Source organism: Xiphophorus hellerii, chromosome 9, assembly GCF_003331165.1.
Source record: "Xiphophorus hellerii strain 12219 chromosome 9, Xiphophorus_hellerii-4.1, whole genome shotgun sequence".
Classification (NCBI taxonomy): domain Eukaryota; kingdom Metazoa; phylum Chordata; class Actinopteri; order Cyprinodontiformes; family Poeciliidae; genus Xiphophorus; species Xiphophorus hellerii.
Window position 1 is genome coordinate 3174922 of NC_045680.1, and position 19740 is coordinate 3194661.

General features: G+C 37.0%; 1 protein-coding gene across 1 annotated transcript in view; it reads left to right on the top strand.

Annotated features, from left to right (window-relative positions):
• The window catches only part of ror1 (receptor tyrosine kinase-like orphan receptor 1), a 153353-nt gene that overhangs the window by 27205 nt on the left and 106408 nt on the right, over positions 1 to 19740 (top strand). The gene's annotated exons all lie outside the window — the stretch shown is intronic.

The following is a 19740-nucleotide window of genomic DNA, read 5'->3' on the forward strand; positions in this document are numbered from 1 at the left end:
CTTTGACTGGAGCCTTGCTTGTCTACCTCTGATGTTCATATCTTGAAATGATTTATAGTTTACATATTTCAGTAAATGTGGTCATATTTGATTACATCAAGACATGTATAAGAGAGCATTTGCAACAGTCAAAATGATAAGAAAGTTGAAAAATGGCAAATGTAAACTCTCAATATCTTATCATTTTTAAATTTGGCTAAATAACTAGGGCTACTACTAAAACTAGGGCTACCTGACTGAAAACAAAATAACTAGGTAAAATCTGGATAAAGGAATAAAACAGGATTAAAAAAATTACAAAGATATTAAGTATTTAGTTCCATAAAAACAGAAATAATAATTATGGCCATTCTTTTGTGGAGTACCTATGTAGTTTCCTTTAGTAATATTTTATTGTGAAGAAAAAAGCAGACACAGTCATTGTCGAGTGATTTATCTCTTCTTCAAAATTTCTGCACCTCTGATGCTGGTACAGAATCTGCACACGTTACCAGGGTGAGGGACCTCCATAAGGAATAAAAAAAAGCTTTGTGACATTAAAAACCCTAAGCTGAACTTGAAATTACCTCGCTAAGCCATTAATCCTATTTTTCAGTACAGGCTCAGGCTAACAGTGATGGTTCCAGCTCAATATTTGAAGAGAGTTGATAAATAAAAAGAACAAATAAGGCCAGAAGAGTGTTAGAAAGGACACAGATGGAAAAAGGAGAAAAACACGACATGGAAGCCAAGTCTAAGAAGGTACTTTAGAAATCATCTTGCATAGAGGAATCTGGTTGTGTTGCTGCAAGTTTCCCCAAATGACAGCAGATGACTGGGAGCAGATCTTATGCGAAGGAGTTCATTGAAAGGAGTAAGTGGGAAAAAGAGAATATGTGAATGAAGGAGGGAGACTGAGCAAAGCAGAGAATAAAAGAGAGACAGGCAGACCTTTTATGATGCATAGAAAGCGGTGTGAAAGGAGGAGTTAATGCCTGCAGTTGGTTTGAATAGAAGGACCCCATGTCCTCCGTACTGTTAAATGAATAACTCCTGACCTGATAGAGGCTTTTAGTTAGTAGGACCACCAGTTCGGTGCTCGGAAAGCTGTATTGTGGGAAAGTACTGTATTAAATTGTACTGAATGTGTTCAATCCTAAGATGACCATCAGCCACACGGTGCTAAGCACATCTTTTGGTGAAACTCAACAACTTGGTTACAAATCTAAATTAAACCAAAATGAAATCAAATCTACATTAGGAAATGATATTGCAACAACACTTTGGGGTTTCGATGGCTGATTAATATATGTGACCTCTAGTGAAAACAACTGCATGCAAAGAGTAAAAAAAATAGTATTCTTTATTTTGACTGTGGTACCGAACATATTTCTTAATTTTATGTTTTTAACTATAACTTAGGAGTTTTGTTTCAACTTGTTTGGTTTTGAGTCAGTTTGTCATTTGCGACATCTCCTCCCGAATATGTTCTGTGTTTTATTTAAGCTCTTATTTTATATCCTTTGTAATTTAGTCAAGTAGTACTCCTTCCAAGTATAGCTATACAACAGTATTTATTGACAACGTATATTTGCTTTATAAGCGCAATACTTGGAAACACCTTCCAGATAATTGGAAGGTCATTTTAACTGCTGAAGTTGTGAGATATGTAGTTTCTTTTTCCACTTGTATGGTGCATCAGGAGCAAATATTTTTGATTTGTAGAGGGTGTAGACTTCTGGGGGTTTTTTTTTATTTAGATTTGGGCCATGACAGTTGGTGGATTTTGTTTTTCAACACTTTAAAATTTTGATTAACTGATCTAAAATAATTAGCAAACCCTTCTGACATTGTTTTGGCTGCACTCACAATTTCTTTGCAAATAAAATCTAAAAATGCTTCTGGCTTTCTTTTACCACAAACAGGTCACTAGTCAGAGTGGTGCAAAAGGGAAAGTTGGCAGACTCGAGTCCTTAGCCAATCTCACTCTGTATCAATAAAAAACAGTAAATACTGTGAAGTTATGCTTCACTGAATTTTGTTTTAGATTGTTACAAATTTGTTGTTACATTCAGGTAAAAGCAAGCCAATGTGGGAAACAGCAAAACTGGTAATTCCCAGCACCCTATCCAGTAGCACAGTGACAGAAACTTGGAGGTGTGCTGTGACGATTCTTCTCAGAAGCCATGTGCCTGGGCTGTTTGTCATCTGCTTTTTTATTACCACATGGAAACGTGCTCTTTAGATAAATCCCATATGCTAAAGTCAAGGTTGCTCCACCTCTAAAGTCTCCTACTTCTTGCCTCAGTATTGTTTCAAAAAGGAAAATAAAAAAATGCTCTGCAACAACAGAGGTATTTATAGCATGTTAATCTAATTACTTCTAGAGTTACAGAAAAATATTTAAACTTTTAATCAGTTCAGTCAAGTAGTACTCCTTCCAAGTTTTAGCCATACAACATCATTTATTGACATCATATATTTGCTTTGTCATATACTTTCACTTACCATTCTTTGCAAGCAAATCCTTTAAACTCAGTCACTCATGCATCTTTAGTAAGCTGAGGCGACTCATAGCCGCCCACAATATTGAAAAGATGGCCTTGTAATTATAAAACATTCTAATATCACAGGTTCTAATACAGGTTAAACTTTACCTCTATTGAACGATTTACTTCCAACAGAAAACAGAAGCTCATGATTTTAATTCTATTATAGTTGAAGTTCATAGAAAATACTGAGTGTAGAGTTTAAACTTAATTTGCATAACCTCTGTCATTCATGGAAGTTTTGACAAGATGAGAAACATCTGTTCAATAAGGTTGAGCAAAGTGAATGAAAAGTTTATTTACTTTGTTTATTATTATTTACTTAGTTTATTATTCTTGCGCTAGATTATGCTGAATTTGTAAATGTTGGCAACCTATTTGTAATGTTGGAGTTAGAGTAAAACTCTAGAGAATACACACAAAGACAGGTTTAGTAATGCTAGCCACCGTGACCATGTTAATTTGTAAGACCGTGTTTATAATATAAACTATGATGCCATATGACCATCATGCCATGATTACATGGCATGATGCCACCTTACTATTAATCTATAGAGTTAATAACTTCTTATGGCCAGAAGAAACATTTTTAATGCTGTATGGTAACGAATATACAAACCAAATTGGTATTAGCATCGGAAAGCTAAAAGAGCAAGGAAATATGTCACAAAATTGAAATTGTACTTTAACTTCAGATGACTAAAAGGTGATCCTTAGAAAATTTTACCAATCACAAATGTTTACCCCTGTCGCTTCTCACAGCTCTATCTCAAAAGGATTTAGCTAATGTCAGCAGTACTATGTCACTACTTTGGCCATTTTCCTGTGTAAATTTTTGTCTGGTTATTCTGCTTTTACTCCTATGCAGTGGAAACAGACAGTTTAAAGCAGTTCTTCCTACAAAATTCAAAAGGTTCCTGAAAAAAGGTTTCTAAACATGCCTTCCTATTTGTTTTGATTTGGGCACTTGTTGCATTTCCTTATAAACTGTGACTTGATTAAATGGATTTAATTTCCTCAACAGGTTTGTTTTCATTGCAAATATTGAGTGCAAATGTTTGTCCCCACTTTGGGCAATTTTGCAGCAAACGATTTCAGATACTTGAGCCAAAATAATCCACTTAAAGCCTCTCGAAGTGAGCAAAAGAAAGTCACTGAGGTTTTAATTCCCAGTATTACTGCCTGTAATAGCATTTACTCAATGGTGCTCAAAGTGGCTTGTTGTAAGGCGCCTACGTTTGACTAAGAGGTCTTGGTTGTTTTGGAAGAGAAAAATCCTTGGATAGATGACCATGTGGAAGAATGATAGATTAGGACTGCTGGGGTAGGTGGAGAGAAGATGGTTGAAAGAAGCAGCTTAAGCAGAAAGAGAAGGAAAGGGGTTAAGTGGAGGCAGGTGTTCCATGACAAACCTTACAACCCCCACTTCTTCTCTTGCTTTAGTTCACTTCACTACCAGAAGTCCACTGAGAGTTCAGAAAACCAGACCAAGAACAGATAGTTGATAGCCACTTCCCTCTTCCTCTTTTACCTTCTTTGTTAGCTCTTATTCAATCACCTTATCCTCCTGATCTAATCTATCTGACCAAATTGTAGCCTTTTCTTTTTATCCCGGGTTTCTTTCCATTGCCTCCCTTGGGTGCTTTCTGTTGCGGCGGGACCACCTGGCCTTGTGGTTTAAAATCGCATCAAATTCTTGTCACTTGGAACAGATGAAAACCGTTCTCTCTGCTTCACACTGCGTGACCCAGCTGGCAAATTCATTTAGATCGGATTGGATTTGAAAAAAAAAAACAAATACAGCAAAAAACTGTGTTCTCTCATCGAGTTCCAGAGGTTATTAAAATCTGAGCTTACCACTGGAGATTTAAAGTACACAAATCTAATTCTGATTGGTGGGAAAAATGGGAAGCACATGATTTATGGAGATGGTAATTTTGTTAAATGAAATAAAATCAGGCTGTGATTACGCAGATTACCCTTTCAGACTGAATCTCTTCCAATTGTTTTAAATTTTTGGTGCACTTTCTTTACAATTTCAGTAAACTGAGTTTTTAAACGGACATTCCTTTTTCAAGCTTACACTGTCATCGCACAAAATATTTTAGACATCACTAAGTGGATTTTGAGGCAATGCTTGAAAGAAATATTCTCCATTTTTTAGATAACATCTTAGCCAGTATTGGTTTCTGAAGGATTATAAGGTGCATCTTTATAAGCCTGAATTTTATCAAGAAGTTCATTCATTTGAGCAATTTAATTTCAGCAGGTGCATAGCTCTGATTGCTATTTATGAATTTTTTTGTTGCATATATGCAGTAAGAGAAAATCCACCACACTTTTTCCTTTCACTCAACTTTCCTTTAATATTGCTCTGAAACAGCTCCAAAGAGATCTTATGTGGGATTTTTAAAATTTGCTATAAGCTGTACACTAATATGAATAAATTATTAAAATATATCACTTTTTGTGTTGAATCTGAGTTTCACTTTTGTACTTTTGGTTATTAATCAAAACAGAACTCTAAAATATATTCTAATTTTCTGATATGAACCTACATGTTTTCATAGAGATGGAAATTTTCAAGAGTTATGGCATGGAAATGTTTGAGTTGAGACATGAGTCCAGAGGGGTTCTTAATTGCAGACAGATTTTATTTGGTCTTTCTCAAAGTGTGGCTCACAGAGCTTATATTGTTTGAGTGATGTGTGGGTACATTCAGCGTCACTGGAATGTTGGATGACAGATTGTTATGACAAGTGTGTATCTTAAGGTCTGCTGACATGGTGTGTGGGGGTGCGTGTGTGTGTGTGTGCGTGTGCTCAGACAGGGATGGGTGGACCTTTAGTCTTTGAAAGTCTGTTGATTCAAGCCTCGCAGTGACAGATTCTTGTGTCCTTGAACAATGTGAAACAGGCGTCAAGAGTCAGCGAGACATCTGGAAGCAAAACAGGGATTCCCTTTATTGGACTAACTGTTGAAATCGGTACAAAAATATCCACCTGCTGTGTTACTCTCTTCTTTCTTCTTTCATAATTGTCTTGAGTGCTAATTGTTGGTTAGATTTAGTTTAATTTTAGAAAGTTTTGCAGTGGGGTTAAAATATGCAGCGGGTGAGCTGGGATCCAGGGTTACCACGAGGACTGCCAACCCTGCAACTGAGCAGAGCAGTGCTGATAGACACACAAGGATAAGAGTCTGACCCAGAATAGAAACAACCACAACATTTTACTAAGCTGGTGCTCATTATAAACACAAGGAATCCAAACCGTTTGCTGCTATTGTGTGTTTCTATTATGTTGACATGAATCATCGTTGAGCTCCAGCTTCTGTTAGATTATTTTATTAAAGCACCATGTAATCATATTTAACTGAATTGCATTTATTATTGTATAAGTCTCCCATCCTCATATTGCTGCTAAAGCAAAATGCCTTTCTACTTGAATGCAAATCAGACCGTCGATAGCAAAGTTGCAACTTCATGGCTGCCCCATTATCTTAACTGGTGTCCATTTGTGATAATGGCTGGACATTTGAGATGCTGGACATTTCCTCTCACCCACAGGAAAAGAGGCTACATGTCAGCCAGCAGCAGTCAGAAATAAAAAGAGCGGCACAACTTCCAAAATTTATAGATAATGCCCAACTATAGTTTTATAATATTCATGTTATCTTTGTTGTCAGTTGTCATGTGATTATTTTTTTTTAGCTGGACAACTATTTAAACACCAAGGGTATTGAGAAAGTCTCCTCAAAAGTTTGTCTCTTCAAAATGGATCATAATATCTACCACTGTTTGTAGTATTTTCTAGCCAATCTAGATGTCTCCATATTTGACCATAATTGAAATGTTCAATTTGCACCCCGCCAACAACTGCAGTCTTGCCGTGGAATGAAAATGGTGGTCGAGATGTTGTTGATGTAAAACCACAGGCCAGTCAATAAATGCAGTCTGCTGCCAATCAAATTGCTTGCATGCAATACCTAGTTAGGTCCGGCTTGTACCACCCCCAACGTGACTTCAAAAGACGGGGGAGAACCATGAACCAACAGGGATGATTGGAGAAGAGCCAGTTAAATCCATGCTCATGGAGAACGGGCTAAAGGACTTGGCTAACGTTAGCATGTTTACCCCTCTCTTGATTTATTGATAATTTGGCTCATAATATCTTTTAGTGCAGTTTCAGTTACTCATTGAAACTGAACAACAAAACACACATGAAAAGCTATTGGCTGCCTCATAGCTTGCTCTTTGCTACAACGGTATAAAGTTTAATGAGTAGGGTTTCAACTACTGTCTGCTTAGCTCCATCCTGCACCACCAACTTTGTTATAAATAACAAAATAGGTTTGTTATTTATAACTTTGTTATGCATAATAAAGTTACCTTAGGATGTATTTTCTCTTTAAGCAGTTGCTACAACATTTTAAACTTCAAAGCGAAATGTCAACTTCAATATACAGTTAAAAGTTTGTGTACCTCATCGTTTAACTCATGTCGTTGTTTTCTCTTACTATTTACATGACAATGGACAGTCGATGTGGAGACATAAGTATAGTCTCTCTTCCACCTACCAGAAAATAAAGGGAAAATGTGTTTATAGAAAGATTTTTTATGTTCTTGATGTTATATCTATGATGTATTTGTATATGCTTTCACTATGTGGCTGTTTGATCTTGTGAGTCAGTCAATAAATAATGTTGCGTGATGCAGTAAAATGGGATCACTTGAAGAGAACATATGAGAATGAAGGCTAGCTCTGTAACTGATCGTAATTCAGAGTTTGAAGTGAAAAAACAAAGAGCAGTAGGTTACTGGTTTGGTCCAGAAATGACTTTCATGACTCCTTTCATGGCTTCCTTAGCCTGGGTTTATCCTCTGTTTATGCTCAGGCGAAGGGCTGCTGATTTGGCAGCCTGGTATTCACCTGATTAAAATGACCTTCTTATGTAAACTAATCTGGCGGCCTGAGACCAGAGTGCACACATGGACCCTTTTGGAGCCTGGACATTGTATGAAGGATTCTGTCAGGGTAATTAGTACACATGCTTGTTGATAGCACTGTGTTCACACTACCGGTAATCCATTTTGGTATTGAAATGAACAGATTAACCTTTCATGAAAGAATACTGAGAAATTTCAAGACGTTATTAGTATTAATAGTTTTAATAGCAGCATTGTGGAAAGTACGAGGTATTGTGTTTGTAGTACTGTTGACAATTTTGCAAGCAAATGCATGTAAAAATGAACACTCAAACTCTTTTGTGTACTTTGTTTGAGCCCAAACTCCTTCTCTTATCATCATACTGCTTTTCTTCTTTACATTGTTTGGATTTATACAGTTTGCCTTTTCCTTTCTATCAGTTCCATTCCTTACAGTTCCCTTTTCCCTTTTGTCCTATTTTTATGCCTGTTTTATGAGTTCAGGTCAAGTAGTGTGGATACACACTGATTTCAGTCCCAGTTTGATCATAAAATGAAGCCCGCCCTTGCTCTCTATGCCAGAGTAACATGTGCTTTTCAGGTTTTTTGAAAGCCTGTGTGCTTCTTTTGCTGAGCCCAAGTGAATCACGTGTTTGATAAATCAATGTTGGCAGCTGTCATATGGTTAAAATGCAGCATTTTCTCAAGAGCAGATGTTCCGTATACCAGTGTGCTTCTAATTTCCTCTGCTGCTGTAAATTCTGCTCTATCTGAACCTAGATAGATGTCATATTTGGCATTGACTTATAATTGTGTACAGAAATTGTATTGATATCAGCCTTGGTTTTACAAAGGGATACATTGAACCTTTTTTATTCAATTTATTTTAAAATAGTTGCACAGGTGCATCACTGTGTGCATAAAACTTGATTATTATTTTTTATTCTTTGAATACATTTTTTAATGAATGTCTTTTATTGCAGTAATTCAATAAAAAATGAATTTATATATTGATTCATTGCATAGCCTTTTTGCAAATCACTCAAAATATAGTTTATATATATATATATATATATTATAAATAAATATAAATGTAATAAAGTTCCTCTGAAAATTAGAACATTACGGTGTTATATTTATCAAATATTGATGCTTCTGGGTGGCATGGAAAATAGACGCCTGATTCTCTGTCTACCTCTATTGGAGCTTCAAGCATGGACACTACACCAATAACAAGGACTGAGAAATAAAAGATAATCAACAGTGTAATTTTCCTCCTGCGACCCTGCAAGGATAAGCAGGTATAACCAATGCATCAATAGCTAGATGATTGAAAAAATCTTCTAAAAGCTATGTCGATCTTTAGCGTGTTGAAGAGTTTTCAGATCTGAGGTCTGACTTCTGGAAATGCTTAACATTAAGTAGTTTATTTAATCAGACTTAAAGTTTTACTAAGAAGGGAAAATTAAAATGATTTAAAAAAACGACTGCAGGCAAATAGTTGGATGTGATATAAAAATATGCAGCAGCAAAGTCTGTGATTTCACAGTAATTTCCCTCGCCGCTTATTGAGGTGGATGTTAGCATTTATTTATTTTTAGGCGCATGCTTATATGAAGGTGGGTCCAATTAGTGAGCTATGAAGTGTTTTGCTTGGTAAAGATTACTCCATTGTATTTCAAAAATGCCTGAAATAACCTTTTAGCAGCTCTAGAATTTGATGTGATGTGCGGTTTTTAAAGCCAAATATGAGTAGAACTACCAGAAACCGATGGGGCATGTTGACTAAACTTTTAATCTAAGTTAAATATAAACACAGAAATTGGAGTAATAGGATTAGCACATGGCTGTAACAATATACTGACCTCTCCTGCAGGGGCCCAGCAGCATGGAGAGCAGATAAACCCCCGTGCTCTGTTTGCATTTGTGACTGTATCAGTTAACTCACCCCTGTGTAAAACCTCACAACAGGTAGCCGGCAGTGTAAAACAGACTTCAGATAAAAGCTACCTTCAAGGCCATTTCTGGAATTTGAATTCCACTTTTACATGTGGAAGCAGCTCAGATTCCGTAGTTTTAGTAGTAGCTGAATGTGGTCAACACATTTAGATAAAATATTCTCTCCCTCTGTTAAAGACTTCGTTTTTTGTGTGTGTTGGGTGCAGAGCTGTAGATGACACTGGGAGGAGTGGGAATGTCAAGACAAAGGCTACCAGTAGAGAAGGAATGCTGGTGTCCTGCTGAGCTAATCCCAGTTTGAAGAAAGGAGAAAATGTGGAACTGCATAGGAGAAGAGGGAGGAGACAAAAAGATGGCAAAGGAGGGTCCCAGGGTCTGGGCAAAAATGGAAAGCGTTGCTTGGAAAAAAAGACCTTCCCCATCATTCACCTGCTTTCTTTCTGAGCAACAAGAGTGTTATCTTCTGCTGGTGGTTCAATGGGTCTCTCTTTGGTTATCGAGGAATTCAGAGTTAATGAGACAGATGGACTATTTGAGAGGTGATCATCTTAGCCTAGGGCTAACGGTTTAATTAGTAATGCCAGGTTCACCCTCAAGGGCCATTTGTGTTGAAACAAATGTCTACACAGGACAGATGATACTAAAGATGAGATCTTTTTCTTTTTTAATGACCTACCGATCGGGCTCTTCTGACTGATTCAGATTTCCAGTTTTCTTTGACGCTTGACCTGTGCTATGTTTTTCTAAGAGATTTTAAAAAAGGAATTTTTCTGATTCTTTGATAGAGGTGGTTGTGAAAAAATCAAGAGTTTTCGAGATCACCCCCATTTATGTAACATGAAAAGGTTTGAAATTTTTGAAATTTGAGTTAGCATAGAATTAAAAGTTTTTCAGTTTTGTGAATCTGCTTATTTTAGTAAATAAAACCATTATTTATAGCATGTTTAGATTTAGCAGATTTTGTTGAAGATATTGGTGCAATGGTTAATTCGCCCTGATTTTATTACTTTTGGGTGGTTGGTGATCTTCCAATACTTGCATGTGAAATCAATCTTATCCACTTTTACTATAGTCTAAAAATCAGCCACTGTTCTCTTTTGCTCCACCGTGAGAGCAGACTGACAGACCCACCCACCAGGTCACATTTACACTTGCACTGTGTGCACTTTATTTTTGATAAGAGGCTAAAAGCAGAGCTGTAGTCTAACTTGTTATGCAAGTTTTGTTTTATTTTTAAAATAAAAAAATATAACACTAGAAAAACTGATTTTAGTAGTTTGAACAATAATTCTATAAACTTTTAAGTTATATTTGTGAGTAATTTAACTCTTGTTTAAACGAGTCTTATAAGAGAATTATCCTCAGCCCCCTGAATGGTTAGGAGCCTTTTTTATTGTACTTTTTATTCTTTTGTTATATTTGTTTTCTTTTTTATGTAATTTGGACTTTGACTATCTGTCTGTCTGTCTGTCTAATTCTTCAGGTCAAGTTTGTATTGTTTTACAGGTATTATTTGATGTCTGGAACATTGAAGGTGTATTGTGACGTAATAACACTTGAAAGTGTCAGTTATATATAAAAAAAAGTTGGTATAGGCCAAACTCATAATCAGCAGGTCAAGCATTTTAAAAATCGGTGATCGTCCAGAAAACTGCAATCGGTGCACCCCTAGTCGGAGATTCTAAATCATGTCCATACATCAGCATATTTTACTTGTCAAAATTTTTTCTAGTGAGAATTTTTTCAGTTGTGATCATGGGAGCATAAAAAGTTTCTAAATATGTTTGTGGACAGTTATACTGCCGTGCTGGCAAATGAGCATGAACACTTATGTTTTCAATCCAAGCATGACAAGAGACTGGGAGAGTCTCGGCCTTTTGATTTAAAGCAGATCTTCAAAGCCTGTGTATGAATGCAGGTTGGGGGCTGCACCATCAGATTGACCCCCAAGATAAGAACCAGACCACTGGGAGCTTAGGCAACATGGACTCAGAATTAGAATGCCCCAAAGGAAACTAATGGCAGACAAAAACACACAGTGCATTTTTTTTTTGTTTTGACTCTTACTGCCATACCCTTACGTATAGTTTTAAGTTTGGCGTTTAGTGGGATTGCCATTGTAAATATGTCATTCTTCTAGATGCCAGCATGCTGCCTCAGCGGCTGAATCCAAACCATTTCCTGTCCAACCTCCTGCGCCAGGCCTCCTGGTTTTGTCCTGTCTGGTCCAAGCTTGAAGCAATTACAAGCGGCTCTGGGGAAATCACCTCCCTTTTACAATGTGCTCTGGCTCATTTTTCACAACACCACAGCTCTTTTAAAGTGTTGACAGAGACATTAAACACGAAGGCCTCCATCACTGACAAGTTAGTTTGGGAGGAAGTTGAGAGTATATGAAGTAAGAGGTTTTGAAAAAGGAAGGATTGAGATGTGCAGAAATGTACATATTTAGGAAAAGAAGGTGTCAGGAAATATGCTAATTTAACTTTCAGATTGACATTATTATCCATATCATCAGCATAAAATGACATCAATTGTATAATATGAGCTTTCGCCATGCCTGCTTAATTTTATGTGCAGTTATAAAATGCATTTAATACAGTATATGCTTTAGGAAGAATAATCTTTCAACAAGTTGTTAGTTGAGGAATGTTATTCGTGGATATTTCAGCATTTTCTGTGCGGTGACTGGTCCAGACGGATTTCCACAGCGGATGCAGACTGTAGACAGGACTCTTTTTTTTTTTACATTTTTTTTTTATGATTTTGCTACTTTCACTCCTCACAACTCATCGCACACTCACAGAGGTCAGCATTTCCCTGTCATTTCTGCCTCTGCTTTTCTTCCTTCTGCTTTTTGCAGGTCTTTTTTTTTTTCTTCAAAAAATTCAGCTTCCCTTTCCATTTTTCTTTCTGCTTTACAGCCCAGGAAATTCGTCTTACTCGATTCCAGAAGGCTAGATGATTTAAAGGGCCCTCCTTTCTTTGTGCCAAAAGCATGCTTAATGTCTTGTTTCTGATAACTTGCATGCAGGAAAGAGGAAGAGTTCATTATGTGAAAGATTTCCTTTAAGCAAAAATGGAACCTTTTGCCTTTGGGCTTGTCTTTGGGAGTGAAAGCTGACAGATTAAGCTCTAAATATTGTCAATTCCTTTACAAAACTCACATTTTAGTCATAGGAAATATCAGAAGAAAAAGCCAAAGAACGGAGGGGGGCAAAGGGAGAAGGGTTGTTAAAAGGTTGGGAAAGGCTGTTGGAGACATGGATTTCATTAGAGCTCCCTGTGTGAGGGTGCCTCCTCCAGGAGAGAGGGCATTGTTCTGCTCTCTGCCCCTGGCTCAGAGTTCCTGCCATGGGTTAGACTTGTTAGAGAGACAGCCTCCTGTTGAGGCGGCTGGACAAGGGTTATCAAAGGACAAAGAAGCCTTTTGGTGTGCTGACAGGCGGACAGGTCAGACGCCGTGGTGTGTGCGTCAATCAGGGAGCGGGTGTGTGATGATGTGAGTGTCGGTGCTCTGGCACAAGAGAATCCCTCTCTTGTGTGTGTGTGTGTGTGTGTGTGTGTGTGTGTTTTTTTTTTTACAAGTTTGTTCACAGCAGCACTGGCAGCGTGAATAAGAACGACTGTAGGAAATGTTTAAGCAGGAGTTTTACTTGCTTTTCTGGCAGCTAAAACAACTGTACAAATCCGTTGTGTTTAAAAAGTTGTTGAAATGTTTACTTTTGGATTTTACTCCGGGAGCCAAACTATTTTCCTGTTTCAGATAAATGCCAAAGAACAGCTGTAACCTTTCAGTGTCACTAAAACGTGCAGCAACAAAAGATGATTGTACAGAGTGAAGCTTTAATTTTTACTTCAGTTCAACCAGTATGAAAATCTATCTGCCATTGAATTAAAATATAAAGATACATTATCTGTGCTTATCAGTTGACCAAACTTCATCTTTACACAAAATTGTTTATATTGCTTTTGGATTGGCAGTGATGGATTCACTTTCATTTTTTATTAAGAAGTATATGTTATCCCTTGTTCAAATAGTTAAGATTTGTACATTTTTACCTGGGAAATTAAGAAAATATTAATTACAGCATTATCACAGTACAATTATTTTAATATGTCAGTACGTTCTGCAGGAGTGACTTTTCTCATTTTACTGTAAAGGTTTTGCAGTGTATGTTAATGTCGATGCTTAGGAATATGTCAATCATAATTTTACTTTTTAATGACCGAACAAATTAAAATTATGAACATCTCTCAGCTGATTTCTCAAAATCCCTCATCTCAACCATATATATTAAGAGAGTTACTGGTGGTGACAGGAGGAACTCCTGCTTGGTCTGTCTCAGTTGTTGTGTTCTTTGGCAAGACACGTCGGTGTATTTGCATTTCATTTTGTTTCTTTAAGTACTGATCTTTTTTTATATTTGTAATTCATTCATTCATCCTCTCTTTGCTTTTAGTGTTAAGATGGTTTGTCAAAAAAACTCCTTTGCTTTAAAATTTAAACCCCTAAAATTGCAGGGGGATTATTTATTATAATCACAAGTCAAATTCACAACCTTCTCTGTTCTTTATACTGCCTAATCTGCAAAGCCTTCATTTTGCTGTTTCAGTAAATGCACCTCTAGTGGTTGAAGTCCCTCAGAGCTTCATGCGAGGGCACCTTGATGGATTAAGTATGTTATTAGGCTAGACAAGCGGTGTTGACCCTCCAACCCCTTTCACAACATATGTTTGAGCTTCAGACTGCTTATATGTACATGAAACAGCCATGATTTCATCCTGTCACAAGTTGTGCTCATTTCTGCAAAATGGATCCTTCGAGTCATGTTGAAAAGATTAAGTAAATCTAAAGAAGCCTGCTGCAATCTGTATCAAATATGTATTTGTGGATAGCTGTGTCTTTGTACAAACATTCCCAGCATGTCCCTTTTCCTTTTCTATACTATTCCTTTGGAAGTTGTTTTGGTCATGACACAATGTTGCAACCACAAGTATTTTCCTAGCATTCTAATTGCTCTCTTTTTTAGAAGGGTCAATTTCAATAAAATACATGGAAAAAGAGGAAAAAATGCTAAACAAAAATGAATGTAAGTTAAAGAGGTCTGAGCAGCTGCCTTTTGGGATGTCATCAAAGGCAATCGCAAAAAAAAAAAAAAATCCCATTGAATTTTGTTTTTATGTGGCTAACTGTCTGAAGTGAGTGTGATTTACTTTACAAAATAGTCTGGCATGTGCCTTTAATAATATATTTGCTTTATGCTCTGTCTTACAGTAGCGCAGTTCCTTATTGCTTCTGCTTAAAGAGTTTTGGAGAAACTTGATGTTTTAAAAATGAAAAAGGATCAAATCAAATCCTTCCTCCTGAACGCTTAAAGGTCATGTGTGTGGCTCAAAGTTTTGCATGTTTGCAGAAGGTTAGTCCAAGGTCGAGTGCCTGCAGTGATGTGAACTGAACTTAAAGTCGAGGTGAAAATCCTTCCTATGCTGCGGAAACTGTGTGTAGTTGTTATAACCCTGAGGAAAATATTTGACTGAGAGGCACATGCATTAGAAACACGTTGACATGTAAAGTACAAGGACGTTTTGACTCTCCAAGAGAAAAGCATTATAAACTTCTACTAGAAGACTAGAAGAAACAAAATGGACCACCCAAAGTCTAAACTCTGCCTGTTTCTGTGGGGCCATACCGAGAATTTTCTCTTTTGGCATTCATACACACACACACACACGCACACACACACACCCACACACACGCGCGCGCACACACACGCCTGCTCTTCAACTGTGGCACTTCTTCAGATGAGCACACACACACCCTGATAATCAAGGCAGAGTCCCATGTGTAGTCACAGACATGTGCAATGTGTCTGTTCACACTTACATGACAGGAAACCAAAATACAACATCATCAACATGCAGTCACGTATAAACACCTTGTTCTATATTTGTCTTTCAGTAGACTGCTGATTTCCAACTAAGAACAAAGACGGACTGCAATGGTTAAAAAAAAAAAAATCATTTGAATGCCTGCATAGTCCCTTGAAGTTTACTTTACTCTCTAAAATAGTGAGATAACAGTAGAAATTAAACTAAGTGGATCTCAAATGCTACTTCTGCTTCATTGGCAGCTACAGGCAGGAATCTTGGGCCCCATGACAAAAAATTTAATTGGGCCCCCCCACGCAGCTGCTATTACAATTTTTTGAGTCTATCTGGCCTATCAAAAGCGTCACAATTTTAAAGGCTTGCAACTGCCTTGCTTTCTCTGGTCCAATACTGATAACTAGCACAATATTTACTGCTCATGAATTTTACATGCAACAGTCCACATACGGTATGCAAGTAGGTTGCTTAAATTTTTTCTATTGGTTTTAGATTACTGAAATGTCTCTCCCCACAAGCAACAGTCATAGGCAAGATGCAAAATATACATGAAGCAATCCAGACTTATCAAAAAAGGCTATGTAGTTGCATTTTATTCAAGCTGCAGTATATAACTTTAATAAAAAATATGTTTGTTAAAGCTGTCACCATGTCAGATAATCAGTGAAAACAATCAATCTCCTACTATTACTGGCTAAAGTAATGCAACGTTCCGACCAAAACAACCAATCAGAACCAGTATTAGGGTTTTAGCGCTGTCAGTCAACCTCATTCACTCACTGCTAAATGTGCTAATGGTGGAAAGACAATTTATCATTACAGGAAAAATGTGTATCTGCTGTCATTGGTAGTCTATGCTAACTAGACTGGGCATTAACAACAGGCTGCGTTAGCTGCAGCATAGGGATGAGCAGCCACATGAGATTGTGATTGACAGCACTAAAACTCTCCTGTCTCTGATTAGTTGTTTCTAGATATCAGTGGGAGAAGGCAGAGGAAATAGATTATTCACAGATTATCTCTCATGCCTTACTGTCACAACATAATAAGAGTTTTAACAAGTATGTAACAATTTTTTTTAATAAAAGTTACATACTGCAGCTTTAATTTCTCTTCGGAGAGGGCTGGTCAGGAGGGATGTGGGTTAGAGCTGCTGCTGACTGACTCATCTGTTAAGTGTGGGAAAAGGTACAGGTACAAGTTCAATATATGAAAATGTTGGTAATTTCTTTCCTTAATTTATTAAGGAAAGGAAAAAATAGTGAAATGGAGGCAAACAAATAGTCTGTAGCTAAGCTAACTATGCTGAATGGTTGATAATCTCACACAGTCTATCCACCTCTCGGAGAAAAACTGGGTTACAAATTGACACTTTTACCTTTTTCTCTCTCTGTCTCTCTATTTGTTGAAAACCTACTTTAATATTTTTCTTAGCAACATAGTAACAGCCACAGTTGTTCTTGTCTTGTACCAATTGCTGCTGAACACTGTCACCATCAAGCGCTCCAAGTAGGAACGAACCAATTCATGCAGATCCAAAGGGGTGTTCAGGGAAAATGTCTGCTTTTTGGTCTGGGAGGGGTAACATTTAATTTTTACTGCTACAAACAATTTTTAGAAAACACAATATAATTAATTTTGTTATTGACAGAGCCCCATTTTTTTTACAATTTCTATGAAGAACCATAGCAAAAAACAGACAAACCAAAAAAAATTGTGGAGGGCCCCCTGTTGATCAGGAGCCCTTGGAATTGTCATAACTCTCTCTAAATTATTTAGGGGAATCTAAAATAATTTAGATTCCCCTAAATTATTTTTTTAGGACAACTACTATACCATTAATTTACTTAGCTGTTTTGCAAGAATTTCATTGAATAAACTTTGAAATCTTTGTTGAAGTTTTGGTTATCAGCTGTTTGGAAATCATCAAATAGTTAGGCATTTATATTCATGCTCTTATTTAGAAGTGGGTGAAAACTGTTTACACAGCAGTTCCTCTCTTCATGTTTTCTCCCCCCCACTCCTCCTGCCCAGTAACTTTATTTCAAACAACCAACATACAGGAACAAAGTAAAAGTCTGGCAGTAGAAAACATTATATAAACATAAATGTTTAAGAGCATTATAAAACATGTTAATTATGTCAAAATTTAATTGACGCTTAAGGGCAGATATAATTTGAATTGAAGTTAGCGCTTTTGTATCAACTTCTGCTAAATGAAGTGCTGGTGTAGAGCATTAGCTTTAGTACAAGTAACTCTTTAGCTTGCAGTACTCACCACTATGTCACAATAAAAGTGGGATCATTTTTTCCATAGTAAATATTTATCTTTGTAACAGTGGCATGTACTCTTAGAGCCTTTGTTAATTTATGCTGCAGTTGAATGGAAAGAAGAGAAGTAAGGAAGCCACTTCTCCTCGATCTCTTTTGTTTTTGCAGATTTCTACACATTACTAAATCGAAAGAGCTTTACATACGCTCTTATTCATCCAGCTAGCTTTTCTAAATATCTAGCCGCCTTTTGTTTTTTCTTTAGATGCCTGTTACCATGACTGTAAACCTTAAAGATTTGTGTGTTTTAGCAGTCAACCAGAGTGCCTGTCGTATCATCACACTGCTTGGCAAATAAACTTAATAGACCAACATGTGGACTCCACATGGCGTAATAATACCTTATGTCCCATCTTGGCGTCAAACCTCATTTATTTCAGTCTCTTTGTCATAACCTTGCTCTTTCATCTCTGATCAAAAAAAAACTTTCATCTGTGTTTCTAAAGCTGCCATTATGACCACGTTATCCCTAATAAAATGCATTCGTTTCTTCTTAATGTAAACCATAAGAAGAAAATGATGAGCAGTTGGTTTACTAACACACACGGATCAGTTCTAGTCAAAATACGGGACAGTTGGCTTCTCCATCATGATTATCGGACCACTGGGAGGGAAATGTAAGGCCATCATTGTTTTAGTAAATGTTTTTGCATTCCACCACATTTAGATCATTTACAGGTGTTTCACACATGGCTGAGGATTTAATGCTTTATTATTTATTTCTTTTTCAATTAAACAAAGGATCTCCGTCTGCTGCTGATTGCGTAATGAGCTCCTCCTGAACATCTCCAGTGTTTTTTAAATGTTTTTGCCATTCCAGGAACATCTTCAAAGTCCGACTTGAGCTGCTTTCAACATATTCTTCCATCCTCATTTATCTTCATCTAGTGTGCAGCCCTATTGTGAATAGAGTCCCCCTTTTTCCATGTATTTGCTGTTTGGTCTTCCATGTAAGTGGTGATTTTATGGCAAATTGTGGTAAAGGAATCTGGAAGAATCTGATGACTGAGCTTTTCATTGACCTCAATAGACGCATACTATGAAATGCTAAAAACTGGAAAACATTTAAGAGAAGAGGCTGAATAACCTATTATTTCAAGTGAAATGGACCATATTAAAGTTTGAACTGTTTCCTTATGAATCAGCAAACAACTTTTTTTTTTTTAACTTTTTGACCAACTAATTACCAAGCAGAACTTACTAAAGAAAAATGGTCCAATTTCCATGATTAAAGAAGAACTTTGCAGCTGAATTTTTATGTTTTGACAATATTATTAGAACAACCTAAGATTAAGTCTCTTACAGCTGTATTAATTTCAGTCTTCCGCCTTGCGTTTTCCTTAGCTTACCACCTTACCAATCTTGTACGTGGCAGAAATCCGTCTAGTTTTTTTTTAGTCTTATCATCAACCTTCTCTAAATAAAGACCAAACAATTCTAAGTTTCACTTTCGTTCTCTTTTGTCCTCTTTTGATAAGATTTTTTATTCAAATCATATTTACATAATAAGGCACATCTCTCTAACACCTCAACTAAAAGTGTTTCTGAATACACACTGCATTCTTTAACTACTCTATCAGCTAATGTTGTTATATAGAGCTAAATATAACATAAATTTAAAAAGCCCAGTCCTGTTACCTTGCTCTTGCATAGGAACATGCACCAAACCATAGATTCAATCTGAGCTTTCTCTGTTTGGTTTTGCACGGTCTCAGTTTATTGACATTACTGTGCATGCCTTATGCAGTGCAGTCTGCTGCACATACGTACACACACTGCTGTTTTTGTTGGACCCAGCAGAGGTAGACCTGCAGTGTGTCACTCTACCGTCAGAGGGAGGGGATACTGGACCAGGTGTATTGTGTCCCTGACCTTGTTTATATGTGTGTGTATTCCAGTTTCTATCCAGATCGGACAGCATACTGAGACCTCAAGTGACCGTTGGACAGTGTTTGAGTTATTGTTTGGTCAGGACTGGAGAAATAAGACTGGCATTAATTTACTGTTGCGGCGTACTGCTTTATGTCCCTCTCAGCTTTGTCATGCTCACGAACAGGGGCCTGCAGGCTGTGCAGAGCCAAGCATGCTCTCAGAGAAGAATGCTGTTAT